Source organism: Felis catus, chromosome B1, assembly GCF_018350175.1.
Source record: "Felis catus isolate Fca126 chromosome B1, F.catus_Fca126_mat1.0, whole genome shotgun sequence".
NCBI lineage: Eukaryota > Metazoa > Chordata > Mammalia > Carnivora > Felidae > Felis > Felis catus.
The window spans coordinates 76,391,636-76,416,799 of record NC_058371.1 but is presented as its reverse complement, the minus strand read 5'-3'; the positions used below and the strand labels follow the sequence as shown (position 1 = coordinate 76,416,799).

The 25,164-nt window shown below is 36.9% G+C and overlaps 1 protein-coding gene and 1 pseudogene across 6 annotated transcripts in view; one reads left to right on the top strand and one right to left on the bottom strand.

The window, feature by feature from the left end:
• Nucleotides 1–25,164, bottom strand: part of LRBA (LPS responsive beige-like anchor protein) — a 775,946-nt gene that overhangs the window by 704,353 nt on the left and 46,429 nt on the right. The gene's annotated exons all lie outside the window — the stretch shown is intronic.
• LOC109499331 lies at nucleotides 3,085–20,388 on the top strand (annotated as a pseudogene).

Genomic DNA, 25,164 nt, shown 5'->3' with positions numbered 1-25,164 from the left:
GGGTGGCTCAGTTGGTTAAGCATCCAACTTCAGCTCAGGTCATTATCTCACGGTTCAGGTTCATGGGTTCAAGCCTCACATCAGGCTCCTGTGCTGACAGCTCAGAGCCTGGAGCCTGCTTCAGATTCTGTGTCTCCCTCTCTCTCTGCCCCTCCCCTGCTCATGCTCTGTCTCTCTGTGTCTCAAAAATAAATAAATAAAACACTAAAGAAAAAAAAAAGAAGTCTACCAAATGTTTAAAATTAACACTAATTTTATACTCATTTTATGAACTACTATTACTCTGATACCAAAGACAGTACAAAAAAGGCACTGTATACCAATATCCCTCATGAATATAAACAAAAGAATTCTTAAAATAATAGCAAGTAGAAAACATTTTTTAATTTAAAATAAAAGCAGGGGCAGCCAGGTGGCTCAGTCGGTTAAGCATCCAACTCTTGGTTTCAGCTCAGGTCATGATCTCACAGTTCATGAGTTCGAGCCCCACATCGGGCTCTGCACTGACAGTGCACAGCTTGCTTGGGATTCTCTCTCTCTCTCTCTCTCTCTCTCTCTCTCTCTCTCTCTGCCCCTCCCACACTCGCTCGCTCTCTCTCAAAATAAATAAATGAGCTTAAAAAATTTCTTAATAGCAAGTAGAATTCAACAATATATAAGAAGAATTATATACCAAATGGATTTGATTCCAGAGATAATTATTTCAGTATCAAAAAATCAAACAAATAACCCACCATATTAATAGGTTAAAGGAGAAAAATCACATGATCATATCTATTGATACAAAATAAAAGCATCTGATAAAATTCAACACCAACTGATGATAAAAACTCTCAGAAAAATATGAATAAAGGGAATCTTTTCAACTTGATAAAGGGCATCTACATAAAATCCACAGCTAACATTATAATTTACAGTAGAAGATTGAATGCTTTTCCCAAAGATCAGGAACAAGGCAAGGATGTACACTCTCACCACTCTTACTCAACACAGTGCTGGAAGTTAGGGCCAAGGCAATAATTGGCAAAAAGAAAATGAAAGGCATGCATATGAGAAAGGAAGAAACAAACTGCCTCTATTTGCAGATAACATGATTATCTATGTTGAAATCAAAGGTATGTACCAAAAAACATCCTAGAACTAATAAGTAAGTTCAACATGGTTACAGCCTATAAAAAATTGTGTTCATTTCTGTATACTAACAGTTAATACGTGGACAATGAAATTAAAAATACAGTATTATTTACAGTTGCTCAAAATCTTTGAAATATTTAGATGTAGATGGATGTAAATCTACCAAAACACAGACAGGACTTACATGCTGAAAACAAAAAATGATGATTTAAAAAAATAAAAGAATATCTACATAAATGTAGACATATACTGTGTTCACAGTATAGATACCAACTCTCCCCAAAATGATATACAGATTGAACAAAATTCCTATCACAATCTCAGCAAGATTTCTGCAGATTTGGAATGAATGTTCTAAACTGATACTGAGGTGTGCCTGGGTGACTCAGTCAGTTGAGTGTCTGACTCTTGGTTTTGGCTGAGATCACGATCCCAGGGTCATGGAATCGAGCCCCGCATTGGGCTCCATGCTCAGCATGGAATCAGCTTAAGATTCGTTCCCTCTCTCCCTCTGCCCCTCTCCCACTCTCATGCTCTCTAAAATTTCAAAAAAAAAAGCGGGGGGTGGGGGGGCACATGGGTGACTCAGTCAGTTAAGCACCCAACTGTTGATTTCAGCTCAGGTCATGATCTCACAGTTCATGGGATGGAGCCCCCATCTGGCTCTCCACTGAAAGAGTGAAGCTTAATTGGGATATTCTCTCTTTCTCTCTTTCTCTCTCTCTCTCTCTCTCTCTCTCTCTCTCTCTCTCTCTCTCTGCCCTTCCCTTGCTCACTCATTCTTTCTCTCAAAATAAACATTTATAAATAAATAAATAAAATTGAAAAAAATTACAAATAAAATTACTATTGAAAAGCAAAAGAACTAAGAGAGCAAAAACAATCTTGAGAAAGAAAAATAAAGTGGAAGAAATTAGTTTACCCAATTTCAAGACCTATTGCTACAGCAGTCAACACTATAGGTAGTGCCATATGAACAGATATATAAACCAACAGAATGGGATAGAGAACCCAGAAGTAGACCACATAAATATGCTCAACTGACTTCTGACAAAGATACAAAAGCAATTCAATGGAAGAATTTCAATAAACAGTGCTAAAACAATTAGATATCCATAAATGAACAAATGAAACTTCACCTAAGTAGACAGCATACCTTATACAAAAACCGACTCAAAGTAAATTGCAGATTTCAAGGTAAAAAATAAAACTTTCAGAGAAACACACAGGAAAAAATCTTCAGGATTTAAAACTAGGCAAAGAGTTCTTAGATGACATCAAAACCAAGGCTCATAAAAAGGAAAAACTGATAAACTGAACTTTATCAAATAAAACTTTGATCTCTAAAAGATCCTGTTAAGAAGGTGAAAAGACAAGCTGCAAACTAGAAGAAAATATTTGCAAAGCACACATCTGACAAAAGAAAACACCTAAAATAAATAAAGAACTCTCCATATTCAACAGCAAAATCATCATCATCATCATCATCATCATATAATCAGAAGATTAGAATAAAAAAGTCAAGTGTCAAAAGACAAGAATAGGTGTTTTACCTAAGACTACACGAAGATAAATAAGCACATGAAAGTATGTTCAACATCATAAACTCTTACAGAAATGTAAAACAAAACCACAGTAAGATATCATTAGATACACAATACACAACAGATACACATCTATCAGAATATCTAAAATAAAATATAATAACAAAACCAAATACCAACAAGGATGCAGAGAAACTGAATCACCTATCTGCTGTTGGTGGGAATGTAAGATGAGAGTTAGGTGGAAAACAGAGTAGCAATTTATTGAAATAGTTTTTTCATGTAACTGCTATACATACTAACAAATATATATCTGGTATTTCTCCCCAAGAACTGAAAACTTTTGTTCAGACAAAAGCCTGTACACAAATATATTAACAGCAGCTTAATTTGTCTCAGCCAAAAAATGGGAAAAATCCAGATGCCCTTCAACAGGTAAACGGTTAAAGTAACTGGTACATTCACACCTTGGATTACTACTCAACAATAAAAAGGAAAAAAACACATTGACACACACAAATATCTAGATGAATCTCCAAAGAATTGTACTAAAAAAAAAAAAAAAACAAAAGGTCATATGGTATATGATTCCATTTATACAAAATTCTGAAACTCACAAAATTATATAACTCCACAACAGATTAGTGGTTGCCAAGGGTTAAAGAAGAGTGGAGCAGACAGGAATTAGAAGTGACTGTAAAAGGGCAAAGGACAGATCCTTTTCTGATGGAAACTTCTATACATTTATTGCACTGATGTCAATATTGTATTGTAGTTTTAAGATTTTCCCACTGGGATAAAGAGAGTAAAGGATACAAGGGATCTCTCTCTATTATTTCTTTTTTTTTTTTTAATTTTTTTTTTCAACGTTTATTTATTTTTGGGACAGAGAGAGACAGAGCATGAACGGGGGAGGGGCAGAGAGAGAGGGAGACACAGAATCGGAAACAGGCTCCAGGCTCTGAGCCATCAGCCCAGAGCCTGACACGGGGCTCGAACTCACGGACTGCGAGATCGTGACCTGAGCCGAAGTCGGCCGCTTAACCGACTGCGCCACCCAGGTGCCCCTCTCTATTATTTCTTATAACCACATGTGAATCTACAATGATCTCAAAATAAAAAGTATAATTTAAAAAATAAGTAACTGGGGCACCGGGGTGGCTCAGTCAGTTAAGCGTCCAACTCTTGATTTCGGCTCAGGTCATGATCTCACGGTTCATGAGTTCCAGCACCACATCAGACTCTGCTGCTGGCATGAAACCCACTCGGGACTCCTCTTCCTTCCTCTCTCTGCCCCTCTCCACGTGCACATGCTCTCTCGCGCTCTCAAAAAAATAAACATTAAAATAATGATAAAAAGGAACTAACTAATGTGAGGTGTGACTTAGAATTGTCATAGGATAAATTGTTCCACTGATAATTTCCCATTGAAAAGAAAAATATATTAACCTGGATAAAGTGCTCATTAGCAGGAAATGAAAGCCAAATTAAAGAGCAAAAAAACTCTGGTGAGCACAAATTCTGAAGTCACATAAGACACACAGTCCCAGTTTCGCTAACTTTCCACGCTTCCCCACCCCAGCCAAAACAAAGAAAAACAAAAACAAAAAAAAAGTGGGTATGTTTAATCACTTGTCCTACACCTAAAAAAGGCTTGCCATATACCAAAAAAACGATTAGGCATATATTAATATCACACAGAGTTTATTTACCCTATTGACTCAATTCAAATATTTGCATTATAAAATAATATGCAAATTTGAGCCTTCAAACAGGAAATGAAATTTTCTAAATCCATTACATAACTTTGGATTCATGTGTGCAGTGAAAGCTAATAAATCATTTAAACCTTCACACACAGAACCTTTTTAAATTTGCATTTATCTACAGTAAATACTGCCATGTTCTTTAATAGCTTTCTAGTTCAATCTAGCAAACTAGTGATTTATGGCAATGATGTATTTTAAAAATCAGAAATTTGTCACTATGTGACAACCAGTCAGAAGTCCACTGAACTTATATTACTCGGAATCAAAACATCATAGAATATGAAAGAGACAGCAAAATGTCAAGCATTCAATAATCAAATCAATTACTTCAGTATTTGAGTCTGATTATATGCAAAACTGTTCATAACATTACATATACTTTAAGATCCTTTATTACTTTAACAAGCCCACGTTATCATTCTCTCAATGCTTCCAAGTTATTTTAAAAGACTAATACTATGATTTCACTTACATATGGAATCTGAAAAATAAACAAACAACAGAAAGAGACTCATACAGAGAACAAACTGGTGGTTATAGGGGGAGGGGTTTGGGAAAATAGGTGAAGGGGATTAAGAAGTACAAACAACTTGCAGTTATAAAATAAATGGCAGGGATGAAAAGCACAGCATAGGGAATATAATCAATACTATTATAACAACACTGCATGGTGACAGACGGCAACTATACTTTTCTGGTGAGTACTGCATAATGTATAAAATTGCCAAATCACTATGCTATGTATCTGAAACTAACAAAACACTGTATATCAACTGTACTTCAATAACAAAAATTTTAAAGAAAATACATTGTTAAATTTCATACTTTATAACTTGAAGTCCTTTATAACCTGAGTCCTATTTTGAGGAACAGCAAAATTTACAATATGTAAAAGAAGTATCTATATTACTTTTTTTTCCAAAAAACATGAACTTTTAGATCTTTATAATAATTTCACACCAATATTCTTATGTAGTAAGATTCATCAGATGTGAAAACAGGAACTGTATTAACAATAAAGGAATAAACTGGAAACCTAAACAAACATCTACTATAAGAGATACATGTTGTTTGTACCTGTATTGCACTCACTTTTCCTTTCATTCCCCCATCCACTTCATTGCATTCTCCTGGCAATGAGGTCACAGTACCTCACACCTAGGCCATAGAGAGGACACATACAAGTTTGCCATTCTCCTGGCCACAATGATAAATCCAGGAGTGAAAACGTGACCTAATTCAAGCCAATCAAAATCATTACCAAGATTTTTCTTTTTAATTGGGAAGTAGAAAGGAAGGGCTTTTGTACTTTGGGGTCAAAAGCTGGAAAGTTACTTAAATTGGCAGCTTTCAGTAGACATCTTTCCTGCCATGTATACAGAGAAATTCATCTGCACCATGAATGGAGAAAGAATATTCTGGCGGCATCAACTCCTCAGTTCCAGCACCTGGTTCCAGAGCTCCCCTGGTTTTCAAAGCTTCATTCAATGATCTATTCTGACTGATAGTGAAAAGCTAAAAGCTTTTCCTCTAAGATCAGGAGTAAGACAAGAGTGTCAACTCTGGCCACTTTAAAAAAAAATAGTATTGGAAGGACTAGCCAGAACAATTAGGCAAATACAGAAATAGAAATAGAAATAGAAGGCATCCAAAGTGGAAAGGAAAAACTAATCCGTTTTCAGATGATATGATCCTTTACAAAATTCTATACACTCCACCAATAACTGTTAAAACTAATAAATGGATTTGTTAAAGTTGCAAGATACGAAATCAACATTCAAAAAAAAAGTTGCATTTCTACACAGTGACAACAAGCTATCTGATAAAGACATAAAATAAACAATTTTCATTTGTAATAGCAAGAAAAAGTATAAAATACTTTAAGAACAAATTTAACCAAGATAGTAAAAGATCTATGCAATGAAAAACATAAATAAAACACTGATAAAAGAAATCGAAGACGCAAATGAATGGAAAGGTATTCCAAGTTCACTGCTTGGAAGAATTAAAATTGTTAAAATGTCCATTCTACTCATTGATGTACCAGTTCCACTTGTTTATTTTTTCTTGTTTTGCCTGTGCTTTTGGTGTTAGATCCAAAATGTCATGGCTGAGACCAATGTCAAGAAGCTTTTCCTTGAAAATATATGTTTAAGGGGGCGCCTGGGTAGCTCAGTCTGTTAAGCGTCCGACTTCGGCTCAGGTCATGATCTCGTGGTTCACTAGTTCAAGCCCCATGTCAGGCTCTGTGCTGACAGCTCTGACCCTGGAGCCTGCCTCAGATTCTGTGTCTCCCTCTCCCTCTGCCCCTGCCCCTGCCCCATTCATTCTCTCTCTCTCCCTCCCTCCCTCTCTCTCTCTCTCTCTCTCAAAAATAAATAAAACATTTTTTTTTAATTTAAAAAAAAGAAAAAAATATATACGTTTAAAAAGAGGAAAGGCACCTGGGTGGCTCAGTCGGTTGAGCATCCAACTCTTGATCCCCAGGGTTGTGGAATCACGCCCCATGTCAGGCTCTTCACTAAGCAAGGAGCCCACTTGAGATTCTCTCGTTCTCTCTCTCTTTCTCTCTCTCTCCCTCCCTCCCTCCCTCTGCCCCTCTCCTCCACCCACACTCTTTAAAATAAATAAATATATAAAGTTTTTTTTTTTTTTAAAGAGGAAAAACATGCAAGTATGTTATATTTGTTCATAAAGACCCAAACAAAATTTGGAAAGATGTGTGAGGTGCCAATAATAATTACTTTTCAGGTTTTCTTTAGCAGTGACTAAATTCATTTAGGGGGAGATTATTTGGCAGGAAAAAAGAGGTGGGAGAGAGATATCATATTCATTTTTGAACTATTAATCTATCATCCATACAAAATATTAAACAAAGACCCAAAAAATGGTCATTATATTTGATAGCCCGGAAAATCCTGGAAAAAATACCATCCCAAAGATAACCTAATACTGGCTCAGATACTATGACCAACTAACATGATGGTATCAATAAAGATAATCTTTCATACATGATCCATCTTCATTTTGTTTTTAGTCTCAGTATTATGTAAAGTGTTTTACCCCTAAAGAAAGAGAAAAGCAAAGTGGAGACTGTGGTGGACGATGGGTAGAGAAGGATAATTTAATCAATCCACTGCACTTAGAAAATAAATGCCCTAAAAGCAAAAATATTCAAATGGTATTTTTGAAGCTCATTTTCATACATGCTAAGCCTTTCCTCCTTGCTCTTACATTGATATTTGTCTTAATGTTCAAATTGGTTAAATGGTGTATCAGGATTCTTCCAGATAGTTTAACATATCACAAAACCAGGAAGGTAAACAGTGCTAGAAGGTGAAATATTTAACACAGTTAACAAGTTTTCCCAACCAAAAGCATACTAAAGGCAATGAACCTGTATTTACCAAAACATCTATTACTATGTGTTTTCTATCAGCATAAACAAACAGAAGGTACAAAGAATGGGGTTAAAATGAGATGGCTCTAGTGAGAATTAATATTTAAATGACTCTATATCTTGCCATCAGAAATCCCAGGCTGAGGCCACAGACAAGCTCATGGCCTTGAAATCTAAACAACATAGAAACATAAGCCTTCGTCTAGCTCCTATTAGTTATTTAAGATCTACTATTACATTAAAATATCAACTACATATTGATTTTTAAGAAAAGACTAATTTAGTTTGGATGAAAAGGAGTTAAAACCAGTAATATATTATGTACATGAAAAATTTTTCTCACCAAAAAATAACTCCAATTTATTACAAAACTCGTATCAACCTTCTCAAGACATTTTAGCCATGTAATAACCCCTATACAAAATAACATTTCCAATCACTCCGCTTACCCCGCAAAATCTCAAAAAGCCACACCTCCCATTTTCTTCCCATAGAATCTTACCAGTCAAGCCAGTCCAGACTACTTATAACAAGGAGCTTTAAAATTCACTTCCTTATCCTTACTCTCCCTTCCTAAAATTCAAAGTTTAGCTCAATTCTCACCTCTACAAACAGACATTTCCAGATAAAACCAAAAACAACGTACTGTTTCCCTACTCTGAACTGTTATAGCTTTGTCACATTGCAAAGCATGCACAGTTCACACTTAATTGCTTTATTGCTAGTTATCTTTTTTTTATATAAACCAGTATGTACACTATTTTTTTTTAATTCAGTTAGTTAACATACAGTGTAGTCTTGGCTAGACGTTAAACCCAGGGCTTCATCTCACATATGACACCCAGTGCCCATCCAGAGAAGTACCCTCCTTAATGCCCATCACCTATTTAACCCATCCCCCCACCCACTCCCCTCGAGCAACCCTTCGTTTGTTCTCTGTATTTAAGAGTCTCTTAAGGTTTGCCTCCCTCTCTGTTTTTATCTTATTTTTCCTTCCCTTCCCTTATGTTCATCTGTTGAGTTTCTCAAATTCCACATATAAGTGAAATCGTATGATATCTGTTTTTCTCTGACTTATGTCACTTAGCAAAATACTCTCTACTTCCATCCACATGGTTGCAAATGGCAAGATTTCAATCTTTTTCAATGTCAAGTAGTATTCCATTGTATATAGATACAGGCCACATCTTCTTTATCCATTCATCAGTCGATGGATATTTGCACAACTCTGGTTTCCATCAGACTGTAAGCTCTTAAGAAGGAAAACTATAGAAGGAACTACATGTCATACATTATTCCCAAAGATTCTAACAATCCTATGAGGTTGATACTATCATTCCCTAAATTTTCCAGACACAGGAACTAGATCAGAAAGTTTACACAGCTTGCCCAAGAACCTAAGAAGTGACAGACTTAAACTGAAGTTTGTCTGATTCCATGCAAGATACTGTCTTTCAAAACAAAATAAAACTGTTATAAAGCTCTATGGTATTTAGCACATTTTCGAAATATGCTCACTTATTTCAACTTGGTACAACCCTTAAAGTTGATGTATTTTACCTTTCTCTGGCAAGCATGCTTTCATAATCCCCTTACTCTGGTTCTATGGGGGAAACTCTCAACTGACTTGAGAGTCCTGGTAGGGATACAGTCCTGCCAATTTCACAGAATGGCATAAGAAACAGGTTAGACAATCATAATATCATATACTGTCAGATATACTCTTTCAGTGGTAGGGTTGTGATTTAAGTCAGGCCAATCAGAGTTCTGCAGGGATCTGAGCCTCTTTATGATGTTATCTCGGAACAATTGGTCTTTCTACCTCATCCAGGCTATGTTCACTTGCCCCAACTCAATACAACACAAATTTGATAAAGTCTAATAATTCCAAAGGGAGTATTTGGCACAAAGGTGACAATCTAGAAATATACCTGGTTCGTCATGTATTACTAAAATCTATATTTAAAGAAAGTCAGGAGCATCTGGCTGGTTCAGTTAGTACAGCATACAACTCTCAATCTCCAGGTCATGAGTTCAAGCCCCACATTGGGTGTGGAGCCTACTTAAAAAAAAAAAAAAAAAAAAAATTAAAGCAAGCCAAAGAACTAGTAGAATGCTTTCAGTTTAGAGTAACTATGTGACAAAATTCCATTCTCTTCCTAATCATAATATGAACTGAAATTTATTTAGCAAACAGCCATAGCAATTGAAAAATTAGGAGCTCTTATTTCCTCTACCATTTTACAAGGGTTACTAGATTGGCCCAAGGAGGTAAGTGGAAAGAATTTACACCCTACAAAAAACAAATGAACATATTAAATGCTAGCCCACAAACAGATTGGGAAGAATATATAAATGTAATTAGACGAAGATGAACAACAGATTTATATCATGCTGGCACAATGTATCTTTGTACCATTATAATTACTGAGAAACTAATTAGAAAATATTTACAGATTCTCTTACAAGTACCTTATACAACATCAATACTATAAAAATGAAACAAATCAGGGGGCTCCTGGGTGGCTCAGTCAGTTAAGTATCTGACGTCAGCTCAGGTCACGAACTCTCAGTTCATGGGTTCAAGCCCCACGTAGGGCTCTGTGCTGACAGCTCAGAGCCTGGAGCCCGCTTCAGATTCTGTGTCTCCCTCTCCCTCTGGCCCTCCCCTACTTGAACTCTATCTCTCTCTCAAAAATAAAGATTTTTTAAAAATTAAGGGAAAAAAATGACACAAATCAGAACCATCTCAGGTGCATTTAAAGTAGTATGTTTATTTAAAAAATAAAAACTAGGGGCGCCTGGGTGGCGCAGTCGGTTAAGCGTCCGACTTCAGCCAGGTCACGATCTCGTGGTCCGTGAGTTCGAGCCCCGCGTCAGGCTCTGGGCTGATGGCTCAGAGCCTGGAGCCTGTTTCCGATTCTGTGTCTCCCTCTCTCTCTGCCCCTCCCCCGTTCATGCTCTGTCTCTCTCTGTCCCAAAAATAAATAAACGTTGGAAAAAAAAAATTTTTTTAAATAAAAATAAAAAAAATAAATAAAACAAGTTAAAAAAAAACTTATCACTACCTGAAAAAAAACAAAAACTAAATCCAAATACTGAGAGTACGATCCTGATATTCAAAACCTGGAAAGAAATATCCTCAAGTGTTAATAAACATGATCTCTGGCTGGTGAAAAAAATAAATAAAAATAAAGTAGTATGTTTAAAACCAGGCTGTGCAATAGCTTTAAAAAGGTAGGCTACTAAAGACTTGATTATAAAACTTTCTTTTAAAATTTCAGGTTTTGTACATATATCCTAGAAACTTAGCAAATGCTTTAAACAAACAAAAATAATATTTAAGTCAGTATTCAAATAGCTTCAGCAAATAATAAGGTAAGAGCTAAAAAAAATGGCTCTCCATGACAAATATAAACACTGCAGAAAAGTTATACAGAAACAAACTCTGGAACTGGGGAAAAAATAAAACGATACATCAGCATTTAACAAAGTGAACCAGATGTTTAGATAGATTTGGCAACTCTGAAAGAAAAACAAATTAACGTTTTCTTATACTTGGTAACAAATTTTCTATTCAAAAAAAAAAAAGCCAGAAGAAACGCTAAAAATATACATTTCCTCTCACATTTCATTTTTATAAATGAAAATGTTTCCCATTCAAAGAAAAACAAGTACTTTAAGAATAAAACAATTTTTGCTAGCGTTCATTTTCTAAAAGCAATCAGCTGAAATATACTAATTTGACTACCTGATACCAAACAGTGCAGTTATTTCCTACCTGAAATTTCATCCAATAGCAATACTCCCTCACTGTAGCACTTCAGTGTCACGTTCTCTTTTGGTTCAGATTACATGGCCTCACTTTCAGTAAATTAATAGTTTGATCAAGTATCTTCTTATAGTGTTAAGACTGGCAAACTTAGGAAGACAAAAACTGTTATTTTAAAAAAAGTATAATTCATCTTGTTATCAAGTCTAATCTTTTTGTTCTATATTAATACTTCAAAAGAAGCAAAATATATAAAATTAATAATTTTTATAATGTAAAAACCTCTAATAATTCTATTCTCATAACTATATGATGAAACATAAGATAAAAAGATGTCTGAATGAAAATTTGTGTCAATCTTTTGCCAAGTAAGCTATTACTCAATTCTCCTTAAAGAAAACAATTCATCATTCTGAAAAGTGGAAAACAAGTGTAAAGAACTAAGCATTTAGGGGTGCTTGGGTGGCTCAGTCAGTTGAGCGTCCAACTCTTGATTTGAGCTCAGGTCATGATCCCAGGGTCGTGGGATGGGAGCCCTGAGACAGGCTGAGACAGCCCTGAGACAGGGATCAAACATTTATCCTCTTTTCCCGGAGGTAATAACCAAATTGTTGATTTTATATAGTTCTTCATTATAGAAAATTCTAGCTAATGAATGCAGAAAACAATTTTTTGCATTTTTATTTTTTATTTTGAGACAAAGAGAGACTTATTTTTTAAGTTTATTTATTTATTTTGAGAAAGAGAAAGAAAGAGCAAGCAGGGGAGGGGTAGAGAGAGGGGGGCAGAAAGAGAATCCCAACCAAGCTCTGCACCAGCAGCACTAAACCCAACGTGGGGCTCAAACTCATGAACTGTGAGATTATGACCTAAGCCAAAACCGAAAGTCAGATGTTCAACCAACTGACTCACCCAGGCACCCCCAGAAAATTACTGATTTAAAACATCATCAGGGCACCTGAGTGGCTCAATAGGTTGAGCATCTGACTCTTGGTTTTGACTCAGATCATGATCTCACTGTTCACAGATCAAGCCCCACATCAGGCTCTGCAGTGACAGCACAGAGCTGGCTTGGGATTCTGTCTCCCCTCTCTCTCTGCCCTTCCCCCAATTGTGCTGTCTCAATCTCTCTCAAAAAAATTAATTAAAAAAAAAACATTAAAAAACTAGTCTTTAACTTTTAAAGGTACACATTGAAGTAGTTAGAAATTAAAAGGGAGAAGGGCACCTGGGTGGCTCAGTCAGTTGAGCAGTCAATTTCAGCTCAGGTTACGATCACAGGGTTGTGGGATCCAGCCCTGCATTGGGCTCTGCACTGAGCGTGGAACCTGCTTAAGATATTCTCTCTTGGGGCGCCTGGGTGGCTCAGTCGGTTAAGCGGCCGACTTCAGCTCAGGTCATGACCTTGCGATCTGTGAGTTCGAGCCCCGCGTCAGGCTCTGTGCTGACTGCTCAGAGCCTGGAGCCTGTTTCAGATTCTGTGTCTCCCTCTCTCTCTGACCCTCCCCCATTCATGCTCTGTCTCTCTCTGTCTCAAAAATAAATAAATGTTAAAAAAAAAAAAAGATATTCTCTCTTGCTCTCTCTCTCTCCCTCTGACCTTCTCCCTCACTCTCTAAAAAAATATTTTAAATAAATTTTTAAAATGTGTATTTCAACTATTGAAAGGGCGGGGAGGAGATGCGGGTGACTGGCTGGCTCAGTCAGTAAAGCAAGGGACTCTTGAACTCAGGGTTGTGAGTTCAAGCCCCACACTGGGTGCAGAGATCACTTAAAAATAAAATCTGGGGTGCCGGGTGGCTCAGTTAAGTGTCTGACTCTTGGTTTCAGCTCAGGTCATGATCACACAGTTTCTGAGTCTGAGCTCTGCAGTGGGCTCTGCACCATTAGTGCTGAGACTGCTTGGGATTCTCTCTCTCCCTCTCTCTCTGCCCCTCCCCTGCTCACACACACACTCTCTCTCTCAAAATAAATAAGTAAACTTAAAAAAAATGTTTAAACAAATAAATAAAACCTTAAAAAATAAAATAAAAAGGAGAGGAGGGAAACTCTTGCATTACTGAATTAGATATGGTTACACACATTGTTAATTAAGATGTTTAAATACAAGAGCAGATACTGAAATCAACTAAAGCCCTTGTATCTATCATTTTTAAGTTACTATAAAAGGATTATTGTTTAGGGGCGAGTGGGTGGCTCGGTTGATTATGCGTCCGACTTCAGCCCAGGTCATGATCTCACAGGGAGTTCAAGCCCCCTGTTGGGTTCTGTGCTGACAGCCCAGAGCCTGGAGTCTGCTTGGAATTCTGTATCTACCGCTCTCTCTGCCCCTCCCCTGCTTGCACTCTGTGTGTGTGTCTCTCTCTCAAAAATAAGCAAACATTTAAAAAAATGTTTAAGGGGTATTGTTTAAAATATTAACATTATGAACTTTTGCTTACATGTTATCACATACAATCCTCTAAAACTGAAATTAAATGTTCATTATCCAAAATGACAGTACTAACTACATTTACCCTGCCAACATAGAAATTTGACAGCTTCGATCAATCCTCAATAACTCTAAATTAAAAATTTACCAGATAGGCTTTTAAGCATCAGCAAAGAAGAAAAGGTTAGAAAAACAGAATACAAAAATGGATCACTCCAAATTAATCTACCAACAAACAATAATCAAGCAGCAACTATGCACTTCATCATATATAAGATGCACTCATTGGTTAGAGATATTATTCATGTTTTGTGGACAAAATTAACAATAAGATCTATGCAAAGTACTACCAAAAAAAAAACCTCATAAGAACCAAAAGTATACACACTATTCCTCATAGTAAGGCAGTAGCATAAATTGTTAGTGTCTTCAGTACCAACCTGAAAAAGCTGATGACAATTTTGTATTCTCTGCATCTACTTGAATGTAATGGATGATCAAAAGAAGATAAATTTAAGGGGCACCAGGGCTGCTCAGTCGATTAAGCATCCGACTCTTGATTTCTGCTCAAGTCATGATCTCACAGCTCTGCTTAGGATCCTCTCTCTCCCTCTCTCTCTGCCCCTCCACTGCTCACTCTTTCTCTCTCCCTCTCTCTGAATCTCTCTAAATAAATAAACTTAAAAAAAGAAATTTGAATAAATGTATGCATGCAATGGTACAATAAACCTGTTATTCCAACATGAGCATATGTATTAATAGAAGCATAGCTAGAAAAGCCTCTGAAGCCTTAATGAAACATTCATACCACTTGATCCAGCAACTGAACTTATTTTTTTTTAAGTTTATTTATGTATTTTGAGAGGGGTAGAGGAAAGAGAGCGTGCAAATCTCCAAACCGTGAGATCATGACCTAAATTGAAACTAAGAGTTGGATGCTTAACCAACTGAACCACCCAGGCACCCCCAGCAACTGAACTTCTAAAATTCTAACCTAATAAGCCAAAATATTTAAAGCACTTTATGTAGCACCACTGCCCTACCTACTCCTATATTTTCTTTCATCTTCTCATAATTCTAGGCCAGATATATGTATTATGTATCATGACAAAGACACCCATCTCCCACAGGACACTCATCATCAAGGTCAGAAACAACAAGCAAGTCCTGACACAGGTTTTAGTCTGTCCTTGTGGATGCCAACTTGTACTTGTGGGCTCCAGCTTATTCTTGCTTTCCTGTACTTTACATCCATCTTCTCTTCTGACCATTTGCCTCATGAACCTCAAACTCCAGAATTACACACAAAGACAGCCTTACAGATACTGGTAAACCAGCTCCTAGAATTATGTACTGTAAAATCTCTTCAACAAATCCTGAAGGTATCTGTAAGTGAAGCTTTTGTTTAGTGGAAAGTGAACCTCAAGAAAATTAACGAGAAAAACCCACAAAGTTATTTTTAAAAGGCATATGTATTGAAACACTGCCAGGCTGGATTAAGAAAACTAGAGACAGGACAGATGAAGAAAAGCCTTTGGATCCCCAGATTTCTACTGGCAGGAAGTAAGCTGAGACTTCTGGTCAGCTGTAAAGATACGCCATCTTTCTAGAAAAGGGAACATGATTCAGATGGCAGAAGAAAGAACTTAAGAGGACAAACCAAGAGCCATGGAAAATTATTCCCAGTGAGAAACCAAACCAAGGAACTTTCAACATTTTCCCAGCAGGATTTCAGACCTACTATAGACAAGTGAGTTCCTTGTGTGTTCCGCCCTTTTTAAAGAAGAACATGTCTAGCAGTTATTCTGCTAGGGACCAATGCTACTACACCATTATATGTTGGAGTAGGGGGCAGATAAGTTGTCTCTAGTCTTACACATTTAAAGAGCTAGAAGGGCACCTGGCCGGCTCAGTAGGAAGAGCATGTGACTCTTGATCTCGAAGTCATGAGTTTGAACCCCACAAGGGGTACAGAGATTATTTTTAAAAATAAACTTTAACTTAAAAAAAATAAAACATAAAGAACTAGAGGAACAGTCCATAAAGAGCTTACTAAAGGAAGCTTACCTAAGGAGTCTTACCTGTACTTGGACTCGAACTTAGATGATGAGATTCTGGACTTTTTGAGATTCTATACTAGTATGAGATATCACTATCATGTATTGTTTTAAGCCTCCAGATTTTGCATTGTTATGCAGCAAAAATTTGTTCAATGTACTGTTTCATTAAAAAATAACTGGATAACACATCTTCCACTCCCACTCCCACAGTAACATACTGTATTTAACCCCTCACCATAAACAACTGAAAAACTAAACAAAATAGACAAAGCAACTATTTTCAAACACTGGACAATAGAAAAAACTGGAGTGAGATCCCTGTGAGAAGGGAAATAAATGTGTTAAGACTGCCTTCAACTTTGTGCCTAGAGGTACTTTTTAAACTACTATAGAGAGAAGGAGAACCGCAGCAGAGCACAGCCATCTCAAAGAATTAAAAGATGGCAGTCTCGCTGAATTGAAAAAACAAGACTCATGAGCTGAGTAAACACAGATGAGATTTCAGGGAGACCGAGGTGGCTGGATTTCAAGGAGCAGAGTACCAAGGGAAGTTACCAGAGAAATTGTTCCATGAAGCTAAATAGTGGTCCCCTGGAGTATTTGGATGAGCACCAAACTTCACAGGCATACGGTAAGACTCAGGATAGCACCAAAGGAACAACTACTGAGAAGCTATCAGTTGAAAAATTCTCACAGATCACATAGAGCTGAGAGAAGTTTGAATTGTGTCCCAAGTAGAAAGATCTTCAACATCTAAGGCTTTGAGCACATGCTCCTCCAAAAGGATCGCAAGCCATAGCAGCAGGGCTAAACTAATCCTACAATAAAGGCTACTCTTTATCATAGAAATGTTTAAGAACAAGCCCAGACTCTGCCTTGAGGGAGCTGCATAGCAGAGCAATAGAAGGGACTAAATCCAGATAAAATTTCTGTCTTACAAGTCAGACAAACCGGCAATAGATTGCAAAGGGATAGAAGAGTCATGGGGAGGAAAAGTTCTCCATGATCCCACATAAGTTGCAGGCTCATTCCTGAGCCAGGCACATGACAGACCCAAACGGACAAAGAAAAAGCTTTGAGAATTTAACCAAACCAGTCTAAAACAAACGGTTGAGTGGCACATGCACAGGACAGGCCGAAAGAAGCAAGGCAAAGGTCTTGAAAACTGAAATGATACTAAAACCACCCATACCAAATCAGGATTAAGAAGGTAAAGTAGAAAGATTCTGAACTTGTCTCCTCCTAAAGACACACTAAGCCTCCAACTACATTTAGAGCAACTCTGAGAATGACCTGAAGACTAGCAGAACAATTCTTCCACAGCTTAAGATGTAAAGAAAAAGCCACATCAAGAAGGGCAGAGTGGGCAGAGATGCAATCTGACTGGGACTCACAATGTTAGCACAGGACCCCCCAAGTGGAAGGGATATCAAAGGCACAAAAGTACACTCTGAGGAAGGGTTCAAACCCTACAGAGAGCACCTGCCCCCCACACACTTATGTCAAGGAGATGAGTAGGGACTCATCTGGCTTTGTAATGTCTGGCTTTGAAAATCAGCAGAGCTTAACTCTAGGAGCTTTAAAGTCATTGGGGCTTAATTTCAGAAGAACAGGAAGGCTACCAAAAAAGCAGGATTCTTGCTTTTAAAGAGCCCACCACAGACTCACTTGCTCCAAGAGCCATCACAGAGGCAGCAGTTTGAGAGGTGCCTGAGCTGTAATTTTAAAAGTTGTGTTGACTAGAGTCACCTGGGTGGCTCAGTCAGTTAAGCACCCAACTCTTACTTTCTGCTCAGGTCATGATGTCACAGTTCATGGATTCAAGCACCATGTCAGGCTCTGCAATGACAGCACAGAGCCTGCTTGGGATTCTTTCTCCCTCTCTGCTCCTCCCTCGCTCTCTCTCCTAAAGGAAAACAAAACCATTTAGTGAACTCTTGGATATTGGTCTTAGCAATATTTTTTGGATCTGTCTCCTCAGGCAAGGGTAACAAAACCAAAAATAAATAAAAAACACTACATCAAGCTAATGTTTTTGCACAGCACAAGAAACCATCAACACAACAAAAAGGCAACCTAAGGAATAGAAGAAAATACTTCCAAATGATAAAACCGATAAAGGAATAGTATCCAAAATATATTTAAAGAACTCATACAACTCATTACCAAAAAAACATTCTAGGGGCGCCTGGCTGGCTCAGTTGGTTAAGCATCTGACTTTGGCTTGGGTCATGATCTCGCGTTTTGTGAGTTTGATCCCCGTGTCAGGCTCTGTGCTAACACTCAGAGCCTGGAACCTGCTTCAGATTCTGTGTCTCCCTCCCTTTCTGCCCCTCCTCTGCTCCAGCTCTGTCTCTCTCTCTCTCCCTCAGAAATAAAAAATAAACATTAAAAAAAAATTTTTAATAAAAATAAAAAGAAAACATTCTGATTTAAAAATGGGCAGGGGCGCCTTGATGGCTCAGTCAGTTAAGCATTCAACTTGGGCTCAGGTCATGATCTTGCAGTTCGTGGGTTCGAGCCTCGCTTAGGGCTCTGTGCTGACAGCTCAGAGCCTGAAGCCTGCTTAGGATTCTGTGTCTCCTTACCTATCTGCCCTTCCCCCACTTGTGGTCTGTCTCTATCTCAAAACAAATACTAAAAAATAAATAAATAAAATGGGCAGAGAACCTAAAGAGACTTTTTCCAAAGAAGGCATACAGAGAGCCAACAGACACATGAAAAGACGCTCAACATTACTAATCATCAGGGAAATGAAAATCAAAATCGCAACAGGATATCAGCTCATACCATTCAGAAAGTCTGGTATCAAAAAGACAAGAAATAGGGCCACCTGGGGGCACCTGGGTGGCTCAGTCAGTTGAGTATCCAACTCTTGATTTTGACTCAGGTCACAATCTCACTGGTTGTGAGTTCGAGCCCCATGTTGGGCTCTGCACTGACAGCACAGTGCCTGCTTGGGATTCTCTCTTTCTCTCTCTCTCTCTCTCTCAAAATAAAGAAATAAACTTTAAAAGATAAATAAAATAAAATACAGAGCCTGTGTGGCTTAGTTGTTTGTGCAGCCAACATCAGCTCAGGTCATGATTTCACAGCTCCTGAGTTTGAGCCCCACATTGGGCTCTCCACTCTCAGTACAGAGCCCACTTTGAATCCTCTGTTTTCCTCTCTCTCTGCCCCTCCCCTGCTCACTCACTCTCTCTCTCAAAAAATTAAATTAAATTAAAATAAAATAAAAAAGAAATAGGGGCACCTGGGTGGCTCAGTCAGTTAAGCATCAAACACTTGATTTCAGCTCAGGTCATGATCTTGTGGTTTGCAAGATCAAGCCTCGAGCCCCACGTCAGGCTCCATGCTAACAGGGCAGAGCCTGCTTTGGATTCTCCCTCTCCTTCTCTCTCTGCCCCTCCCTCCCTTAAAAATAAATAAACTTTTTTTTAAAAAAGGCAAAAAATAGTAATAACTGTTGATGAGGATGTGGAGAAAAAGGAACCACCGTGTGTACTATTGTTGAGAATGTAAATTGGTGCAGCCACTATGGAAAATAGCATGATGATTCCTCAAAAAATTAAAAACAGGCTTCCTATTTTTGTTTATTTATTTATTTTTTTTTAGGTTTTATTTATTTGGGGGGGGGGGGGGGCAGAGAGAAAGGGAGAGAGAATCCCAAGCATGCTCCACATTGTCAGTGAGAAGTCCAATGCAGGGCTCAAACTCACAAACCATGAGATCATGACCTGAACCAAAACCAAGAGTCGGACACTCAACCAAGTGAGCCACCCAGACACTCCTTTTTTTTTTTTATTTATTTACTTTGAGAGAGTAAATTTTTTTTATTTATTTACTTTGAGAGAGAGACAGAGGGAGTGAGCAGGGGAAGGGCAGAGAGAGAGAGGAAGAGAGAGAGAATCCCAAGCAGGCTCCACACTGTCAGTACGGAGCCCAATATGGGGCTCAAATCCATGAACCCTGAGATCATGACCTGAACCAAAACCAAAAGACGGACACCTAACCGACTGAGCCACCCAGCCGCCCCGAAATAGGCTTCCTGTTTGGGGGAGGGTGTGGGAAAAGGACAGCAGGAGCCACATACAGCCATGAAGTGGTAAGAAGCCCCTCAAGCAGCCAAAGAAGCAGGCTAAGGAGATAGAAGAGGAAGATAAAGCATTCAAGCAGAAACAGAAAGAGGAGCAGAAGAAACTTGAGTAGCTAAAAGCACAGGTTGTAGGGAAAGGACGCCTGGCCACAGGTGGAATTAAGAAATCTGGCAAAAAGTAAGTTGTTCCTTGGCCTCAGGCAATGGTGATCTTTAATTCCATTCCTGTTTAAACATCTGGATTCCCTGTCATAGCATCTGTTGCCACCTATAGCTAGAATGAAGTGTTGTCTCAGTTGTACATTTAAGAATAAACTTTTGTAAAAATTAAATAAATGAATAAACCAAGCAATCAAAACAAAAATTAAAAATAGACAACAGCCAAAATACGGAAGCCACGTTTCCATCCATAGATGAATGGATAAAGAAGATGTGGTTAATACATGCAACAGAGTATTATTCAGCCATAAAAAAAGAATGAAATCTTGCCAATTGCAACAATGTGCATGCATCTAAGGAGTATACTACTAAGTGAAACAAGTCAATCAGAGAAAGACAAATACGGTATGATTTCACATATATGTGAAATCTGAGAAACAAGACAAAGAAAACAAACCAAAAAAAACTCTTAAATATAGAGAACAAACTGGTAGTAACCAGAGGGAAGGTAGGTGGGGTGACAGGTGAAATAGATGGAGATTAAGACTATATTTATCATGATGAGCACCAAGTAATGTATAGAACTGTCAAATCACTATACAGTACACCTGAAACTAATGTAACATGTACATTAATTATACAAGAATTTAAAAATAAGTTAAATTTTTTTAATTAAAATTAGAACTACCATATGATCCAACAATTCTACATCTGGTTATTGATCCAAAGAAAACAAAACCACTACATTGAAAAGATAAATGCACCCCTATGTTCACTACAGCATAATTATTAATAGCCAATATATGGAAGCAATCTAAGTATCCACTAATAGATGAATGGATAAAGGAAATGCAGTGCATGTGTGCACACGTACATGCGCACATGCATGCATGCACACACACACACACACACACACACACACACACACAGCACCCTGGAATATTACTCAGCCATAAAAGAGAATGAAATCTTTTGCCATTTATAATAACGTGGATAGACCTAGAGGGTATTATGCTAAGTGAAATAACTCACACAGAAAAAGACAAATACTGTATGATTTCACTGTATGAAATCTAAAAAACAAATGAATAAATAAAACAAAACAGAAACAGAATCTAAATACAAAGAACAAACTGGAGGTTGCCAGAAGGGAAGGAATATGGACTCAGCAAAATAAGTTAAGGGGATTAAGAGGTACAAAGTTCCAGTTATAAAATAAATAAGTCACTGGATTTATATAAAGTACAACAGAACAAATATAGTCAATAATACTTTAACAACTTCATATGGTGACAAATGATAACCAGACTTTTCATGGTGAGTACTTCATAATGTATATAAATATCAAATCACTATACTGTATACCCAAAACTAATATAGTATTGTACGTCAGCAATACTTCAATTTAATTTAAAAAAAAAAAAAAAGGGCGGGGGGGGAAGCTAACCACCACACTCAGAAAGCAATACTGAACTTGTGGTCTGACCCTAACCAAATTGATAACCTGCTAAAAAAAAAAAAAAAAATCACTTTTCTCCAAAGAATGTAACAGAGATCAGGGTCTAACAAGATAACATGATAACATTCACAAAATCTAGGACAGAAACCAAAACTACAAGAGTCAGGAAAATGTGATGAACTTCAATAAAAATGACAACATGTTACAAGTAGATTACTCAGATGCAGAAGTTATCAAAGATTTTAAAGCAGCTATTATAACTAAGCTTCAGGAGGTAAAGGTAAAGAAACATGAAATAAGTGGAAAGATAGAGATTCTCAGTACAGAAACTATGTAAGTAAAAGATATATTGAAAAATACACTAAGCCTGGACAGCCTGGACAGAGATGACAGAGAACATAATCAGTAATTATGAAGGTAAATAAATATAAGTTATATCCAATCTGAAGAACAGAGAAAGACTGGAAAGAAAATAATAATCTCAGGGACATATGGAAGTATCAAAAGTCTAATATACATGTCATTGGAGGCCCAGAAGAGGAGAATAGAAAGAGACTGAGGCAGAAAAATATTTGAATAAGCTTGACAAATTTGGAGCAACATGTAAATTACTTTGAATATAGCATCACTGTGTGCTCAAATTCTACATGACCTAACAGAATAGCGGCCCTCCAAGCAAAAACACTTCAATAGTGATGCAGAGTTCAAATTTCCCCCGAAACATCAGACAATAATCTGGATTAATGACCTCTAAACCTCAGATTACACACTCCTATCAGTAAAAAATTAAGCAATCAGCTCACAGACATATTAATCCATAAATTATATATGGACTACTAAATACTAATCTAATATAAAAATATAAAATAAGAGGGGTGCCTGGGTGGCTCAGTTGGTTAAGCATCCACCTTTGGCTCGGGTCATGACCTCAAGGTTCATGGGTTCAAGCCTGGTGTCAGGCTCTGTGCTGACAGCTCAGAGCCTGGAGCCTGTTTCCGATTCTGTGTCTCCCTCTCTCTCTCTCTCTCTCTCTCTCTCTCTCTCTGCCCTTCCACCACTCACACTCCATCTCTCTCAAAAATAAACATTAAAAAAAAAACATTTAAAAAAATTTTAAATAAGAAAAAGAAATTAAGGTAAAGAGATAAGCAATTTTTTGAATTTTTATACTGATATAAAAAATCCATCTGCACTCTCTTCTCTAAATTATTGTCTTTTTTAAAAATTGAAAGCAATGTGAATAAATACCCATTTTTTTTCAATCTTGGCTTAAACTATGATACACCAATTAGGTCTAATCTTAGTTTTAATGTCAAAACAAATTAAAATAGGAGTACACAAATATATGTAAATCCAATTGTAAGATGACATTCATTGGCTTTGCCAAAATTGTTATAATTTTCCAGTTTTTCTTACAAATGTATTACAAGTGTATTGTTTTTGAAATGAAAGTTCAAAACATATAACTCATTTGAAGAAAATAGATTACAATTTTGTTCCTGTGTTTTTCAAGGTACAACTTTTACAACACATACTTTTCAGCAACAAACTGAGAAAATAATGTAAATATTTCCAAACACATCCATTTTCACACATACATTTCATTCCAAAAGAAGTTCTTGGGTGCCTGGCTGCCTCAGTAAGTAGACAAAGCAACTCTTGATCTGGAGGTGGTAAATTCAAGCCCCACTTTGGGCACAGAGCTTACTTTTAAAAAAAAATTGTTTTTTAAAGTTCTTTGTCACTCAAAGCTAAAATGCTACTTTTAAACACCAAAGGAAAGACTGTGTTAATATTTATAAAAATAACACTGAAAGTTACTCAAATGAAGAAAATTTATCTATAAAAGAAAAATGCCTATCTCATCTTTAAACTTAAGGTTTAAAAACTCTTATCATGCTATAACTACTGAACCTCTGAGTATTAAAAGATTTTTATAATCACTCCTCATCACAAAATTCTGCTAATAAGTCTACTATTTAAAATCTTTAAATCCACTTACTCAGACACAAGTAAACACATCACAATAAACTGAAAGGAAATACACAGGTGAGGTTTGGATTATCACCCCCCGCCCCCCCTAGGCTTCCTCAAGATGCCACACAAGCTATAAATCTCATCTGAACAAATGAAGGGGACCACTGTGAAACTAAATATTTTTCTCATTTTTTATTACTTTATTACCCATTAAGAGATGAATATAAATTCTAATACTTTTTTCATCTACATTAGTGAGTCATCTTAAGCATCCTACTTTGAAGACCACTGTTTTTTATTAGAAAAAAAAATGTTATTAAAAAATGATTGTTTCTATGTTTGAAGTTACAATCCAAGTTTTACCAAGTTTCCAAGGGGAAATTACACAGATGGCTTGGATACCTTTCTCAAAATTAAGGATAAATATATGAAATTATCTAAAAGTAGGATGAAATATTTTCTGGAAAATTAATAGTGTTTCCCCTCTTACTGACAGTATTTCACCTAATGTTAACAACACTGAAAGGTAAATACTAATATTTACTTCTTGGAGGGGCGGCGCCTGGGTGGCTTAGCTGGTTAAGCATCTGACTATTTCAGCTCAGGTCATGATCTCATGGTTTGTGAGTTCAAGCTCCACACTGGGCTCCACACTGACATCACAGAGCCTACTTAGGATTCTCTCTCTTCCTCTCTCTCTGACTCTCTCCCCCCTCTCAAGAATAAATAAATTTAAAAAGAATTTACTTTTTTTTTAGTCAACTTGCATTTGCTTTATTTCTAATAGCAGAATAACACTGAGTTTTAGAAATTTGTCGTCCATTCCCAAGCTTCAAAGTCAGCATTTACACCAAACATTTTTCTTCTTTCAAAAAAACCATGCATTTAAGACAAAGAGACCAAGGGAGAAAGGAAGAAAATATTAACATGGATATGACTTAGTAACATCCATTCATAACTATCTTTTTTATTTCAGAAATAGAAAAAAGTACCCTTCCTAACTGTATTTGCCCTTTTTATTATCAGCATTTCCCCCACATTCTAATAAGAAATGCCCAATTCCATGGCTCCCTAAAAAGATAACAAAATAATAACATTTTTCTGATGGCACAGTCATTCATTAGTTGTATCATTACTATTCTTTAGAAAATCAAACACACATTTTTTTATTGTCTTCCATATTGTTAACATTCTCAGTTGTAACTTCCACTACCATTAAATGAGCCAAAACCACCCTCAAGATCTTTCTAGTATATTATTTCAAATGTACTAAGAAAGCTAGACAATCAATTTTAAAAACTAAGTGTTAAATATGAGTCAATAATAGAGCTGTTAAGTAGACTAATGGCTGCCAGGGGCTGAA